The following is a 17,950-nucleotide window of genomic DNA, read 5'->3' as shown; positions in this document are numbered from 1 at the left end:
TCGGGTTCGAGCCCTGGTCTGGGAAGACCCCACATGCCACGGAGCAACTAAGCCCGTGAGCCACAACTACTGAGCCTTTGCGTCTGGAGCCTGTGCCCCACAACAAGAGAGGCCGCGACAGTGAAAGGCCCGTGCACCGCGATGAAGAGTGGCCCCCGCTTGCCGCAACTAGAGAGAGCCCTCGCACAGAAACGAAGACCCAACAGAGCCAAAAATAAATAATTAAAAAAAAAAAAAGATTCTTTCTTTAAAAAAAAAAAAAAAAAAGAAGTTGTGGTACATATGTACAATGGAATATTACTCAGCCACAAAAAGGAGCGAAATTGAGTCATCTGTTGAGACGTGGATGGATCTGAAGACTGTCATACAGAGTGAAGTAAGTCAGAAAGAGAAAAACAAATATCGTATATTAACACATGTATGTGGAACCTAGAAAAATGGTACAGATGAACCGGTTTGCAGGGCAGAAGTTGAGACACAGATGTAGAGAACAGACGTATGGACACCAAGGGGGGAAAACCGGGGTGGGGTGGGGATGATTGTGTGCTGAATTGGGCGATTGGGATTGACATGTATACACTGATGTGTATAAAATTGATGACTAATAAGAACCTGCAGTATAAAAAAACAAACAAAAAAAAACTAATACTAAACTTTCTTTGGGTTATTTTTATGGAAATATGTTAATATAAATGTTTCAGACATTACATGAAATTTCTAAAAATCTTATATGTTCTGGTATAATGTTATAAGTCATAATTCTAGTTATTACTTTAAAATGTATATCTCAGAAATAACTAAATTTCCTTGTCAATTGCATGATTATGAACTTTCATCCAATCTTTAACCGTGGTCATTTTTAAGTCTTTTGTCATTTACAGACAGTTCTGGGTGTACTCTGATGCTTTTGCAAAAGTGTTCCTATAAAAGGGTTTCATCTTCAAGGAATTCATGGAAAAGACTCTGACAAGTACAGTTTTCTGGTAACTGACTATACTGCTGAACTGAGTTAATAAGCATTTTCAGAACTCTAATGAAAAACTGATAAATTTATAAAGTGCTAACAAAAGATCAAGATAAAAAAAAATTAATTACATGGGACTGAGTGAATTGATGAGGATGATTATAATTTTTGTGACTTTCTGTTTGAATTAAAAAAAAAAATCCCACAAGGACTCAGAGGCAAAAAATATACAAATCAATTTTCACTGCAAAGTAAAGGAGCTGTTACAGTGGAGGATTACTGGACTGAATGTCAATATTATGACATAGAAAAAAATATATATATATATGTGTCATCTTGGGCATGTTACTTAACTTGTCTCATATGTAAAATGGGATAGTAGTAGTATTGTTGGGAAATTATGTGAGATAGTATATGTAATGTAGAGCACTTAGAATGGTATATGGTTCAACCAAAGACTAAAATAAATAAATAAATAAATCCTTACAGAACTGCACATAAATGTAAGTATTACTGGGAAGAGCAAAGGAAATGAAAAGAGACTTACATCAGCAGATAAAAAGATAAAACATTCAGGAATACTAAATTCCTAAAAAAAGGATTTGACTATAGAACACGAAATGTCAAAAATATTAGTCCTTTTTTCTGTTAAAACAAACTCTACAAGTAATATAGGCTCATGTGCAGAGACTGGAAAAATGCACATGAGAAAATGTTCAGTGAATTAAGATTATCCATAATCAAACCTCCCAGAGATGATGCTATGAAATTTTGGAATTCATTTTTTCATACTTCCTCCTGTCTGTGTATATATAAAAACAGAAAATTTTCCCCAAACTGAGTTGTAATAACTCTAGCTAATTAAGTCCTTTAAACGCACAGACGAAGTTTCAAGACCTAATGAATTAAATAATAACTAGTTTCTCTTTTTGATTACCATGTAATTAAAATATATGAAAAATACAGAGCACAGAAACACTGAAGGATAACATTTATAAAGCACTTATATTGTGCCAGGCACACACCTAAAGTCCATACACAAACTAACCCTTTTGGTTCTCACAATAGCTCCATGAAGTGGGTACAATTATTGTCCTGAAAGCAAGGCCCAGTGAAGTTAAGCAACTTGCCCCAAGGTCACACAGTAGGTAAAATGCTAAACTGGGATTAGAACCTAGGCAGTAGGGCTCCAGAGTCCAGGTTCTTAACCACTTTGCTATGCTGCCTCTCAAATAGGGATACAATATTGTCACTGTAGATACCATATTATCACAATTAGAAAAAAAAAAAAACTCCCTTATGCTTATCTATAACTTGGCAGCAAATGATATATAAAATAGGGATTGCTAAGCTAATCATAAAACTGTCCAACATGTTGAAAATTATAACCCAAATAATGTAGCAAATAAATACTGATTAAAGTAAACAGAACTTGCATTTCACAAGCACAGATGGAAGGATGATCTTGGAGGAGGGATACTGGTGACAAATGTAGCCAATACAAGCTTTCTTCAAGGATGCACTGTGTTTAGGTTTATGACGTAAAGGGTTAAACTGCCAAGAATTTTTAAAAGGTTGATGCATCTGTGGCTGAATTTCCCCAGAGCACCATAACCCGTAGTCTTGCCAAAATTAAATAAAAGGATTGACTGTCCTCTTTCTTCCTCTGCCTTCAGAATGTCACCATCTGAACCGTGTGGGGAATAAAGCTACTATGAACTCAGCATTCAGGAAGAATTTTCTGCTTGGATTGCAACCAAAACTCCTATTCCATGACCGGGTCCCAGGAGTCTCAAAGGGCACTAGAGGCAGATTCAAACACTCATCCCTTCCAAGGAAGATTTTGAAAAGGAAAAGCATGTGAGATAAGAAGTTATACAATTAATTATATCATAGGTACTGCTAAGACAGGGCTATATCCTAGGTTATGACATGTGCACGTCACCAGACTGACCAAAGAGAAGTAACATTAAGTAGTATTTTTATGACATGTGAGAGGTACCCAATAAAGGAGAGGGAGCAAGGGAGAGTATATTAATCAAGAAAGCTAACTACTATGCCAAACATCCCCTAAATGTCAGTACTATTGCACAGTAAGAGTTTGTTTCTTTCTCGTGTTACAGTCCAATGCAGATTAGGAGAGGGCAGGGATCCACGTGGCCATTCAGGGTCTCAGGCCTCTTCCTCCAGTGCTTCCCTCACCTTCCAGGACCCTCAGGGTCCTCTTCTGGATTCTGTGCTTACAGTCAACAAGCCAGGAAAGACAAAGTAAAGGAACATGTGGGAGGTTTTATAGGGACGAGGCCAGAAAGTGACCACATTCTACTGGCCAGAACTCAGTCACCTATCCCCACCCAACTGAAAGGAAGACTGGAAAATTGGACCCAGAGAGAAAAGAATACAGGGTTTGATGGAATATTTTCTCTGCCATGAGGAGGAGGAAGGAAATCAATCCAGATTTGGACAAAAATAGACAGACATGCCTTTAGCTAAGTCATTGTTAGCAGCCATACTTCTTGGGGGTAAACTGAGCTGAACCTGAATTATCAATCAATTAAGAATGTCCTACCATGAATACCTTTCCCTAGCCCTGCCAAACATGGAATGATAATCCCATGTTCCTCTAGGCCAGTGGTTCTTAACCAAGGGCGATGTTGCCCTGTCAGGGACATTTGGCAACGCCTGAAGACATTTTTGATTGTCACAGTTGGGTGAGGAGTGCCACAGACATCTAGTAGGTAGAGGCCAGGGATACTGCTAAACATCCTACAGTGTACAAGACAATCCCCCATAAGAGAGAATTATCTGGCCCAAAATGTCAATAGCACCATGGTTAAGAAGCTCTGCTCTAGGCCTTGAATCTAGGGTCTTGTTCATACACTTATTATAATACTTGCATTCATGTGCCATTTCTGTGTACCTACTATGTGCCCGGTGCTTCACCTAGCACCATTGTAATGGAATAGTTATTTCCATGTCTCTTCTTCCCCTTCCCCACTAGATTATGAGTTCAGGGCAAGAACAGAATTGGTTTTTGTATCCATCACCACCCTCCAGTGTCCACTAATATCAGGCATATAATACACGTTGAATGAGTAGATGGGTGGATGAACCTGAACCACTGTGTCCCACACTCTCACCTTCTGAATAAATGAAGGTATTTGGTTCTCAAGACTTCCCGTTTTGAAAACCTAACAAAACAACAACAAGGAGGTGATAATCCAGTCTGTCCTTAAGAAATCCAACGCTCAAAGGAGCACATGGCCTTAGAGGCTGGTAATGAAGCACAAAGCCTCACCTTCATAAGTCAGCTCTTCACAAACCCTCATCCAGGCCCAAAGATATAGGAAGTTGTACCCATGTGGAAGCTGCCTGTTGAACGTCATTTGATCTGAGCTCTGTATATGCAACTACCATCCCAGCTCCAATAACACAGCACGTGGGGATGGGCACAATGACAAAACTGTTTGGCATTCAAAATCTGTCCACACAACAGAAGAGGAGAGGAGCCCCTAAGGTCTGGAGTAGGGCCCACTTCCTTCTAGAAAGTAGCTTCCCTTAATGGCAGTGAGTCCACTGATCCAAACAGAAGTCAGCCCATGAGGTTCCTTTCCTGGTTCTCTTCCCTCCTCATCTCTCCCCATCCTCTGCAACAGCTTTTGAATCTAAAAGAGAGTAGAGCTCTCGGGCACATCTCAAAGCATGTCAAGGACAGATGGAACGTGTTATTATACCACTCATCACCAAAACACCACCTCACTTTGAAAAACGTTTTCCAAGAAAGTTCTTTCATATTTGTTATCTTATTTGACCCTCATCCTCTTCCTTCAAGCCTAATATTCTCTCACAACACTTTTCAATGGTTTGAAGCTTTACTGGGACAAAACATGGTCCCAGTACATTTTACCCTGGGCAGCTCTGCTATGGTGCACACCCTCATGCTAGGTGGAGAGAGAACAAAATTTGAAACCAGAGAGCCTGGTTCCATCCAATTGCTGACGCTGTCACTTACCAGCTCTATGGCTCAGTTTATGTCATCATTTTCTCTGGGACCATCTCCTCCTATATGAAGCAGAATCAGTGCCTCCTGTGCTACTTCATCCATTGCTCTTAAAAGGATCCAGTGGGATACACCATGCAAGAGCATTTCGTAATGTGGTGTCCTAGCTTCTTCCCAGAAACGATTAATATGCCTCTCAGCCACTGAATGTCTCTGACTAAGGTTGAACTGCTAGAAAATACAAATTAGATCACATAAATGATATTATTTAACTGAGGGCTGCATTTTTTTCTTCAACCAATATCTGATGATTTCTAAATTGACTTAACAAAGGGAATAAACAGAAACTGCTTATATTCTCTTTCATATCACAGCTTCTCATTGTTTAGCAATAACTCAAGTGTAACCGCACTCATCTTTGGCCAAGAAAAATAATGCAATGAAACAATTCAAAACCATACACTGTTCTTTCAGTTTTCTCTCCTAAGACACCACAAAACTGGAATGACAGAGGAATGTCTTGGGACCACTGGATGTACTTTTTTTCATAACGAATAATATATAAACATATTATCTGTTTAAAAGTCTCACACGATACAAAAATATAGAGTAAACAAAAAAACCCACCCATCTTCACTCCCCAGAGGTAATCAGCCATCAGTCTGTCTGGTGTGCATCTTGCCAGACTTCTTTCTGCAAATAACTATATGTGTTTATATACAGAAATCTCTTATTCTGTTTTGTTATATAATAGAGATCATACTTTAAGAGCTGTCCTACAACTTGCTTCTTTGACTTTTTGTATATTTTCCCATGTCATGCATGCCTATCCACCTCATCTTTTTTTTTTTTTTTTAAGAGTGAAACAGACACTTGATTAATTTATTTATTTTTTTGGCTGTGTTGGGTCTTCGTTTCTGTGCAAGGGCTTTCTCTAATTGTGGCAAGTGGGGGACACTCTTCATCGCGGTGCGCGGGCCTCTCACTATCGCGGCCTCTCTTGTTGCGGAGCACAGGCTCCAGACGCGCAGGCTCAGTAATTGTGGCTCACGGGCCCAGTTGCTCCGCGGCATGTGGGATCTTCCCAGACCAGGGCTCAAACCCGTGTCCCCTGCACTGGCAGGCAGATTCTCAACCACTGCGCCACCAGGGAAGCCCACCTCATCTTTTTAATAGCATATGGTTTTCTGTTAGGTAAATACCCCAAACTTTACTTAACCTTAATGGTCCTCGATTTCCAAAATTACAAAACTTTGCTAAACTTTAAAACTTTTAAATCTCCATTTGATTGCCTCTCTCCAAATTTCACCTGAAAACCACTTCCAGTAAGTTCTAATATCTCCTTTCAATAGAGTCATTTTAAGAAAAGGCTGAAGAGAGGGTTAGCAGTCTATACTCAATGCTAAATCTTTCAAACTTCATTCCTTATTCATTGCTAACAGCATTTGTTCAATTAGTCCTACGTTTCACCTTCAGAGAGAATGGGCCTATACCTATGGGCTTTCCATGTTATGCATTACAAACTTCAGCCTCAAAACACACACACACACACACACACACACACACACACACAATGCTAAGACGAAAGAAAGAAGGCTTGCATGTGAAAATCTTAGCAAGCTATATGGAATTGTCTACCCAGTTAAGCATGGTCTTGGGTTCTATAAAAGAACTAAATAGAATGATATTGCTAGAATTTTCCACAAGAGGAAAAACTATCTTCACTTGGAATTTCCAAATTCAAATATTTGTTGATTGCCTACTATATGCTGAGAGGGGATCAAAAGTAGTCTGAGATCCAACCTCTGCCTTCTAGAAGCTATAAAACAGTTGGGGAGGTGAGGTTTACAGGAATAAAACAAGTAACTAACAATGCAAAGTAGTCCAAAGTCATTCATCTGAGTGAGCAAATGAATGGTTCAAGCAATGGTGCTCCAGGAGGAGCTCTCAGGGACAGTAAATCAAGGGAAGTAACACCGCACAAGTTACTCTGAATAGAGCCCTCAGCACTGCAGTGAGGGCTTGAAACATAGAGTCAGTTGATGAGGGCTATTTGTTACATGACCATCAAATAGTAATTCTGAGTCTAAGACACTCCTGGACAAATGAATAGAAGTATAAGTGCACATCTGGTAGAAACAGGACATAATAATGCTCCAATAGGTGAAAAGCCAAAAGATGCCACCTAGATGCTCAATACAGACCCAGAGCTATATCCAGAATCTCCCAACCCCTGCACCTTCTACGGGCCAAAGAGGCTGCAACGCACTATCTCTGCAAAGCCTTCTTGGTGGGATCAGAATTTAAGTTGTAGGCACTTTTCCTCTCCTGAAGGCTGACTGCATGTAAATACATTCAAAAACCATCACTAAGCATCTACTATGTGTCTGTTGCCTAAGTTAAGGAGCAGATTAAGAAGACACATGGGGTTTCCCTGGTGGCGCAGTGGTTGGGAATCCGCCTGCCAATGCAGGGGACGCGGGTTCGAGCCCTGGTCTGGGAAGATCCCACATGCCGCGGAGCGGCTGGGCCTGTGAGCCACAACTACTGAGCCTGCGCGTCTGGAGCCTGTGCTCCGCAACGGGAGAGGCCGCGGCGGTGAGAGGCCCGCGCACCGCGATGAAGAGTGGCCCCCGCTTGCCACAACTAGAGAAAGCCCTCGCACAGAAACGAAGACACAACACTGCCAAAAATAAAAATAAATAAAATAAATAAGTTAAAAAAAAAAAAAAGATTGTGGCATAGATTGGTATTGAAAATAAAACGTTTAAAAAAAAAAAAAAAAAAAAAGAAGACACATGGTTCTTACCTTGAAAGCGTTCACAAGTATCTGAACAACTGAACCCACCTCCCCAGCTAATCAATGGTAGAGCCTGAACACATTGAAAAAAAGGAGCAACAGGAGAACATACGCAAACAATATTTCTGTAGGCCAATAAAAAGAGGATATTAAAAAAGATTTCTTGTGTTCACTTATTCTTACAATGTTGAGCCTTATCATCTAGAGGGCCTAGTCGTTTCTTTCAACTCTATGGACAGAAGTGTTGTCTATCTATATATCCCTTTAATGGAGCTTTTAAATAAGTTTCAATTTTCTTTCTCCATTCATCACAAAGGTAGCCTCGATCTAAGCCCCAAACTGCCAATATCTCCCCTCAACAAATGACTAAAAAAATAAAGAAAGGAGGGAAGGAAGGAAGGGAGGGAGGAAGGGAGAGAAAGAAAGAAAGAAAAGAAAGAAAGAGAGAGAGAGAGAGAGAGAGAGGGAGGGAGGGACGAAGGGAGAGAGAGAGAGAGAGAGAAAGAAAGAAAGAAAAATTTTACAGTAGCTATGAGAAAAAGAGAACTGTTGTACCACGTCAAGTCCAAGTTTGTACAGAGCACATGGTAAGAAGAAATACACTACACTGTAATTAAAATGACTTACAGAAGCAGCAAAGGCACAGCAGCATTCAGAAATATTAGAGGGAAAATCGAGAGAAGCAAGACATTACTGTCTCTCACTAGAAGTCAAGAAAATAGGCGAAACAAAGTGTTCTTTGATGGCTTGGCAGCAGCAAAGATGGCAACAGTGTAGAACTGAGCTGATGAGAGGCAGCATAGACTCATTTTTGGAGCAAACTCGACTTCTTTAAGTTGCTTGCCATCAATTGTGGGTCTCATATAATAGCTGATTTTTCTCCCTAAGAATAGACCTTTGTTCTCATATAGTACTGCACTCTTGGATGTTTCAGTACTAGTTACGACGCCTAAGAAAGGCACCAAACACTATATTTGTTCAAAACAAAGAAGTAATCAATTATTAAATCATCTTTTCTAAGAACTCACCAATCAATAAGTAAAATGTGTTTGGAAAACAAATATTTTCCTGCCTCTGATGTTTTTACTTTCAGTAGAATTAACTTAAAAGGTACCATTTCAGCAATATTTTTCTCAAAAAACGAGACTTACCAACTCACTTGCATTCAAGCCACTCTGGTCCTCTCCCTTTTTTTTAGGAATGAAGCTCTATTCAAGGGAGCCTGTGCTCATTAAAAATATCTCACAGCATTAATGTTCTCATTAGAAGCTTCAATGGGTGTGATGTCTTTAATGCTGGCTCTTTTTGTGTCTACTATCCACCTGTGCAAATGTCTAAATGACAGTTGATAAACAATATGTAAATCACTGCAAAAGAGAACCACGCAGAAAAACCTGGAGCTTAATTACATGTCCCAGAGCATCACCTCCAATGATACAAAAGGTCTGACTGTTTTATCTATCTTGTGATAGATTCGGAATTAAGTGATCAGATTCTCTGCAATAATACTGTAATAAAAGATAATACTTAATTCCTCACAAAAGTGACATCCTTACCAAATAAGCTTAGTTTATTCCCACCGTTTTCCCTTATTTACTGTGCACCAGTAATGCACGGGAATGCAGTGGCCTCCTTTCCACTCCTGAAATGCATCAGCCCTCTCCCTTCTCACAGCTTCTGCACAGACAATTCCCTCTGTCTAGAACCTTCTATACACTCTTCCTCACCTAGTTAAATCCAATTCACCTTCCAGATCTCAATTCAAAAGGCCCTTGTCCAAAACACCCTTCCCTCACCACCCTACCACTGTCCCGTCTAGATGAGATTCCCCGTTACACAGGTTCTTGCAGCTTCCTGTGCTTTTCCCTCAGAGCACTTATCAGTCTGTAGAGTAATTATGTAACTGTGTGTGTTCTTTGACTAATATCCATCTTTCTACACCAGACTGTAAGTCCTGCCAGAACAGAGACTATGGCTGTTTTGCTTTCACTGGATTCTTGGAGCCTAACGCAACGCCTGGAATATAGTAGGCACTCAATTTGCTGAATGCATTTAGTAAGCAAACCCCATCATGTCCTGACACCCTGCCATATAAATGGTCAGGCCAAATAAAGATGAAGTGAAGAAAATAGTGTGCTGAAAACTGTCTGATCAATCGGCTTGACATAGTGCTAGTAAGTAGATTCTTCTCGGCGTATTTAGTTTATCTTGATCTATGCTATGGTCATGACCCTGACAAAGAACTGGTTTAGTCCTAAGGATAGCATAATATGATAGAAGGATTAGGTTCTGCAGTGTAGTTCAGAAAATCCCAAACAGCAGTGGCTTAAACAAGATAGATGCATATTTCTCCCTCACTGTAAACAAGGTCTAAATACAAAGTTACCCAGGACTGCTACAGTGATCTGCAGTGAGAAGACCCAGGTTCCGTCTATCTTGCTGCAAAACTCTGCTTAGCATCTACTTCATGCTTCTACTTCAATGATCCATCAAGGCTGCTCAAGTTCAGCCATCCCATCCAATTCTAGGCATCAATAAGAAAGAAAGAGGTAAAAAAGAGGTAAAAAAGCTTCCCCCTTTCTAGAAATTTCACACATAAGTCCTTTAGTCAGAATGTAGTCATACAGCCATACCTAGAGGCAAGGGAAGCTAGAAAATATAGTCTGTATTCTAGAAGAAGTTTATATTAATAACAAAGAACAGAAGGCTGGATACTGGGAGACAATCAGTAGTTTCTGCCACAAATTGCAAAAACATTTGAGGGGATCTCATTTGCTGTTCCTGGTAACAGCAGGTCCCTCCTCAAATGGATGTCATCTAAGCAAGTAAGACCGACCAAACGGGAGAAAGAAACCTGTATGTCCAACAACGGAATGTAATTCGAGCCTTGATATGAACAAACAAGTTAGTCTCCATGCAAGATAACCAAGTATTACCGTCACATGAGTTCTGAAATGTGTTTTTAGTTTTGCTTTGATTTTATTTTCTATTTTCATAAAATGTTTGTACCATTTACACTGTCCCAGAGCAGACTCAGAGTTTCATGTTTTATAGCCTGCCCGTTCTACTATATACCACCTTTGCTTTGGTCTTTGAACTATTTTTTTTAGTCTTTGGGAGTTTCAGTACCCTGATGGATTTCAGATCATGAACAAGAGATGAAAATGTGACCAGGGGAACACTCATGTAAAAGCCAAATGCAGGGTGTCCTACATCAGAGCCACCGCCGGGGAGGAGCAGCCGCTGCCACCAAAGAGTGGGCCCTGAGGGAGAAGGCAGCGAGAACACAGCAGATGACCCCAGCGCTGCCGACAGGAACATGGAGATCTGGAAGAGCAGGAAGCTCATTAGGAGCTCGGAGGCGGCCCGCAGCAAAGGCACAGGCATGATGTCACTGATCATCCCTCCCAAAGACCAGATTTCACGAGTGGCAAAAATGTTAGCAGAGGAGTTTGGAAGTGCATCTAGCTTTAAGTTACTAGCAAACCGGCTTTCAGTCCTGGGAGCCATTACATCTGTACAACAAAGACTCAAGTTTTACAACGAAGTACATCCAAATGGCCTGGTAGTTTGGCCTGTGCTACAACTGTAACAGAAGAGGGAAAGGAAAAGAAAGTCAACGTTGGCTTTGACCCTTTCGAACCAATTAATAGGCCATTGTATTTGTGGGACAACCAATTCCATCCAGAGGCTCTTACAGCACTGCTTCCGGAAGACAGCAAGTTGGCATCATTGTAACAGATGGTAGTGGTGACTTTTTGGCACACTCCAAGGAAATACAAGAGAAGTCCTGCACAAACTCACTGTGGCTCTCCCAAAGAAACATGGTGCAGGAGGTCAACCAGCCTGCATCTTGCCCATTTAAGAATGGGAAGTGGGCTTCCCTGGTGGCGCAGTGGTTAAGAATCTGCCTGCCAATGCAGGGGACACGGGTTCGAGCCCTGGTCTGGGAAGATCCCACATGCCGCGGAGCAACCAAGCCCGTGAGCCACAACTACTGAGCTTGCGCGTCTGGAGCTTGTGCTCCGCAACGGGAGAGGCCACGACAGTGAGAGGCCCGCGCACCGCGATGAAGAGAGGCCCCCGCTCGCCGCAACTGGAGAAAGCCCTCGCACAGAAACGAAGACCCAACACAGCCAAATATAAATAAATAAATAAATGAATAAATAAATTTATTAAAAAAAAAAAAAAAAGAATGGGAAGTGACCTAACTCGATTTGGAAAGTAGCTCAGACTGCGGGGCAGCTGTTTATTTCTGGGGACAAAGTGAATGTGACTGGTCTCGTTTTAGCTGGATCAGCTGACTTTAAAACTGAACTAAGTCTATCTGCTATGTTTGATCAGAGGTTACAATCAAAAGTTTTTAAATTAGTTGATACATCCTACGGTGGTAAAAATGGATTCAACCAAGCTATTGAGATATCTACTGAAGTCCTCTCCAACGTGAAGCTCATTCAAGAGAAGAAATTAATAGAGCGATACTCTGATGACATCAGCCAGAGACATGTTCTTCATTGCCAGAGCACAGAAGAGGACAAAATTTTCTATCAACTCCAGAGAAAGAGAAGGATAAATCTCATTTTACAGACAAAGAGGCACGACAAGAACATGAGCATGATGCCCCTGTTGGAATTGTTTGCTGACAACTATAAAAAAAAACTTGGAGCTATGTTGGAAATTGTCACAGATAAGGCACAAGAAGGATCCCAGTTTGTGAAAGGATTTGGTGCAACTGGAGGTATCTTGCGGTACTGAGTAGATTTCCAGGGAATGGAATACCAAGGAGGAGATGATGAATTTTTTGACTTTGATGATTACTAGGTAGTTGACATGGGTCTGGCGAAACGTGCCTCACCCCCCCAGCATCCAACCCAAGGAACATACCCGTGGTGGAATCCAAACAGATCCCTGCCTTACAATTGGAACATTTCTAGAACTTAATCCACGAGCACTGGATATTGAAAAGAAAACCAAAACAAAACCTGACCCAACCCTACACTTTGGTTTGTCACGGTATCAGCACAGCAACCTACAGCTAAGTTCCTAAATGCCACTTTGGACTAATTTTTAAATCCCAGTTTTTATTTTTACTCGACGGTGAAATTGGTTGCTCTTGTATTTTATGAAAAGAAAATGATGTTTTTAAACTTCATACACAGAAGCAAAAATACTTTCACTGCTGTAAACCTTCAAAAGTTAATAGAAATGAGATCGTTCGATTGGAGAAAAATTAAATTGCTGCATTTCACAGTGACCCATTTACATGGCATCCTCAGATTAGACTGCATAAGAAGAAATATATGTGGTGAATATTGGGAGAAAAAAATACCAAATACAATCAGTCTAATTCTTCTCAAATGGCTTCAATGTGGGTTTTCAGTCAGAAGAGGGGCTTTTCATTTTTCTGCTAATCTCTCAAACACACTCCCTTATAATATATGCATTTGGGGTCATATGACTTCTGCATTTCCTAAAATACCAATGGTTGAATTGTTAATTACAGAATAAAACTTACATAGAAAAATATACTCAAGAGGTAAGTCAAACCAGATTGGTACCTTCTTAAAAAAAAAAGAGTTGGTCAGACTTCAACTACTAAACTCGAGGTATTTCAGAAATTAAGAGGAAGAACTGGGCAAGAAGCAAGATGGGAATCCCCGAAGCTGTTCTAAAAATGGCAAGCTAGTGACACCAGTGACAGTTGCTAGAAGCGTAAAGGAAACCTTTACAAAATTGCTAGAGATTCGACCTCACTTGTTTCTAGCGAGTCCTTCTCTGAGGGAAACGCTTTGTGCCCAGTTTAGATTTAGTGTGGCTACAGCAGTTTTAAAGTAAGTTTTTTTGATTAACCACAGCAGCATGTGGTAATGTTTAACTGCGGATAAGTCATCTCAGAAAGACAGATCCGAGGACATGGTATACTGCATAAAAACCAAACCTCACAATTTTCTGGCCCATTCTCCAGCCCACCCCGACACACACCCATCCTCTCTTAAAAGTAACTGTCTGCTCTTTGCAGTCAGGAAATTCTACAACAAGCCAGCCTGTGATCAAAGGCCTCTCCATCAGCTTTCCCCAGATACATAATCCACAGCTGGCAAAGACTCAGAAACATCCTCTTGACCATGAATAAATTTGATTTTTTGGACTGGAGGTATGCAAAATCATGTTATACAGCCCACAATGATCATGCATTTGAAGATTACTCCTCCTTTCCAGGACAAATTTTCTCTTTCTGAATCTCGGTCCTGTTTCTGAGGTGTACCAAGACATCAGGTCTGAAAAATTAGAGGAGAGTTTCCCATTGCCAGGGAAGACTGTCAGAAAAGCTCATGACTTAAAAGGAGAAAAGGAAAATAGAATTAAATTTGTCAATGTGTGACAATGCCAATAGGCATTACACACGCGCCCACATGCGCACAAACACACACAGTGCTAGGAGTCAAATAAGCTTAGGAAACACTAACTGAAAGGTTTCTTTCTTGCAGACCTTCTCAGAGCCTTTAATATTGCCAATATACATTATGGATCTCCAAGAGGGGCACAGTAGACAGATCTTCTACTTCAACTCTTGTTCATCTTATATGGCAAATGCTGTGTAGAATATACATGGCAACACACTAGAATGGAAAGAAATGTATCAAGATTAAACAGGGCTGTCTCTGGGTAATGAAGTTTACAGGTAATTTTAATTCTCTGTATCTCTAAATTCTCTATCATGAATTGCTATTGCTTTTACAATCTGAAAAAAGTTAAGGATGAGAAAGAAAAACTAACGTTTGAATCTATATTGTTTTAATATTTTTAAAAATCAGAAGTAACTGAAAGTGAGATTTTTTTCTTTCTTTTAAGAAACAGAGGTGCTTATTGTTCTTTAAGATTTACTGTATACCTCCAGTATGCCAGGTTCTAATGTAGGAGTAATAAAAAGGAAGAATTTATTTTGATGATTCACTACATAGTGCCAGTAGCCTGAAAGAGGAAAAGAAACTCTTCAAAGGTCTTCCCACTATGAGCTAATAAATAAACTAAAACCTGCAAACATAATAAAAATACTTGTACAGTATCAATATAAAAATATATATTTATGCTATTGTGCTTTTTCCCCCTAATCATTTAAAAGATCTCCTTTAAATATAACCTCTTGATTTATTTTGTAACAGTACCCTATATATAAAAACTTGAATTGGAAATAAAACTTTATCAATAGACCCTTAAACTCTATCATTCATTCTTTCATCAAGTTATTAAATGCTTATTACATACTGGGAAATACGTGATTATTCTTGGAGAATTCCATGAAAGCAGGTCCTTCTTCATGATTAGTTATTTTAGCAGGTTATTAGCTAAATAAATCTAATACTATTTATAAAATTAGAAACAGAAAAATTAGCATAGAGAAACTAAAGTTATAACAGACCTACGTAGCAAATATCTTATGATATGATCTGTTGCTTTGTCTTATTTTCAGTTTGATAATCATGGTAACTTGGACTATCCAGAAAAGTAAAACCAAATTCTAATTCTGGCCAAAAGAAAAAATTTTCAGTATGCTTGGTCCTAAGGCTTCCTACGTTTCCAGTTATGCCAGGTTTAGCAAAAGAGACAGGAGGAACCAGGCATCAAAGTCCATCTTTAGCAATTCTACAAACCACTTACTTGTTAAGGCATTTCTGTCCCCAGTTACAACCGCAGTGACTTGGTTAAACTAGCAAAGCCACCTCTCCAGGTTCACCATGAACAAAAGAACTCTTCTTCTAACCCCTCCAGGCTATTCTTCCCATGGAATATTTTCAGACAGTTCTGGGAATGACCCCCTTCCTCTCAGCTAGGGGGAAGGTCAAGAATGGTCAACAGGACACTCTAATGTAGGCAGACTTTGGGACTTGATTCACCCATCAAGGGAGACAAAGAACATGCTTCTATTTACGTCATCTCCCAAGATGAGACCAGAAAATCTCTGTGTAGTCTCTCTACAACTCAAAGGGGAGGAACCCAGGGAAATTATGTCAGCTGGAAGCCCCAGTGTGGAAATTCTCAGTCCACCAGGTTAACCACAGCCAGATGGAAGGGCCACAAATAGGTACAAGTTCCTTTGCTTCGAGACCTGAATAAAGAGGCCTAAATTTTGTGACTAGCCAAATAAGCAGCAAACTTATTTGCTCAGGGAAATTATATTGCCCTGCTCTAATTACAGCTCTGCTGGAACAGAGTTTCTAGAAAGTGCTGAGATTTCCTTCAATTTCACTGAGCAAGAATTCCAATGACTAAAGTGGACCCACAAAACCATATTAGAAAAGCCATTCAGAGGAATAAATATCCACAAATCAAACCAAAGCAAAACAAAAATAAACTAAGTCTACTATTTTTGAGTATTTACTATACACATATATTCACTAAATATGCAATGTGTTTCTAGTTCACACTACTGAATTTGTCTTACGATGTCAATAGCAGCAAGAAAGTCTGTAAGACTAGCTCAAAAGGATTCCTAGAGAGCCTAAGAAACAAGGAATCCAGTGCCTCAGAAGTACAACTTTATTAAGACAGGAAAAAAAAAAAATTGTTTTATAAGTAAGAGAAACTTGGGCCTGAACTCTAAATTTTGTGTTAATTGAATCAATGTTAATAAGTTCAAGCTAGTTGGGGCTTCCTAAAACTCACTTGTTAAAAGAAATAAATGAAGGCCAAGAAAACATACAAAGAGGAAATATTTTGGGGCCCAAAACAAGGGAGTTAAGAAATCAAACAGCACTATGAATAGGCACAGAACTATTGTTATGTCACCCACGAACACAGACATGAAATGACCTATGTATAAAAGTTAGCAAACAGTCATTGACATTGTGCTCCAAGGCAAAAATATCAAAATAACCAAACGCTTCTCACACATGGGAGCCACATCTTAAAAATGAAAAGAAATTCAAAACAACGTAGGTGGCTATAAATGACAAAGGAAGCAGCTGCTGTTAAAGTTTCAAGTTTCTTAATAGCTCATGTCAGCCGCCACATTAAAAAATAGGGTAATTGTTTAAATGCTTGGGCACAACTCTCTTAAGCAACTACCCATGGTATAATGGGAAAATTGAGATAAATCTGTACATCAAGGGATACAATAGCATTAGGAGAAAATTGCTTCCCACTCTCTTACTAATTTAGCAGATAAGAAGAATGTGTCAGCCTCTGATTGGTCAGTATCTAAGCAGCGGGCAGTAATTTTTATTTACTCCCGTCTTTCTGAAGAATTTAGAACGCTTCTAATATTATTTGCTAATAATCATTTCTATTCATCGCCACCAGGCATGTGTCAGGATAGAGGTGGGACAGAATACCGTGTGTGTCTCTTATGTTAGTTGAAACCGTTGCTGAGGAGATAGAAGAACAGAAAATGGGGGAAATGACAACATGTACAGAGACTATTTACTATTTGCTTTCTACCCTCAACAAAGTTTTGGCTTGACAATTTTTTAAAGAAAGCCACCTCTACATCTCAAGCAGTGACGCAAATTATCTCTTCAGCTAACCCCTTGCTCTATCAAGATGATTGATCACTCCATTCCTGGTAAAAATACATGGATAGGTGGATAAGTCTGTGGGTAGCCAATCTTGAAGGCTGGCTACCCACAGGTTGGCTACACACACTGCTTGTTTTAAGAAAATATATGAAAATGTCCAATTACAAAGCAGATTAACTCAAGGGTGTCATTTACCTTACAAAATAAAGAGGCTGTTTGCTATAGTTTTTATCAGGTCAAGGGGAAGAGGGAACTTGAGAGCAAAGTTGTTTGTGGAGTTATTTTTCGTAACAGTGGCAGCAGTTGCTGGGCCGTCCCATGAGAATCACCACGATGATTCTGTACGCATCACTCGAGTCAGGAGGCAGCTGGAGCGTCACAAGTGACTGTGACTCCTAAGGACACGGGAATGTCTTCACGTTCAGGGAAAATTAAAAGCATCGAGGCCATTCAAATCAAAGTTGTACCTAAATTCTTCCAGGAACATTTTAAAAACTAGGAAGGCAAGAGAAATAAAATATATTCCCTAATATAGCACTCAGATTATCATGCAACCTCTTTTATCTCATTGAAATGGAAATAGAAAACACAGGGAAAAAAAAATGGGAAAAGGGAGGAGTATTTTGGATTCTCCCCCAATGCTCCATTCCTACTGTTTTGTTCTGTCCCCA

At 39.8% G+C, this 17,950-nt stretch overlaps 1 protein-coding gene, 1 long non-coding RNA gene and 1 pseudogene across 4 annotated transcripts in view; 2 read left to right on the top strand and 1 right to left on the bottom strand.

Moving 5' to 3' along the window:
• LOC309631279 overlaps positions 1-17,950 on the top strand; it is a 357,852-nt gene that overhangs the window by 249,512 nt on the left and 90,390 nt on the right. The window lies entirely within an intron of this gene.
• The window catches only part of ANKRD44 (ankyrin repeat domain 44), a 323,453-nt gene that overhangs the window by 243,272 nt on the left and 62,231 nt on the right, over positions 1-17,950 (bottom strand). The window lies entirely within an intron of this gene.
• Positions 10,967-14,383, top strand: LOC309631246 (eukaryotic peptide chain release factor subunit 1-like; annotated as a pseudogene). The gene is made up of 2 exons: positions 10,967-11,659; positions 11,972-14,383. The product of its transcript is annotated as a eukaryotic peptide chain release factor subunit 1-like (transcript).

This window comes from Balaenoptera borealis, assembly GCF_965194805.1.
Source record: "Balaenoptera borealis genome assembly, chromosome: 6".
Lineage (NCBI taxonomy): Eukaryota > Metazoa > Chordata > Mammalia > Artiodactyla > Balaenopteridae > Balaenoptera > Balaenoptera borealis.
Note: the sequence above shows the minus strand (reverse complement) of the source record. Positions and strands in the feature narration are given on the sequence as shown.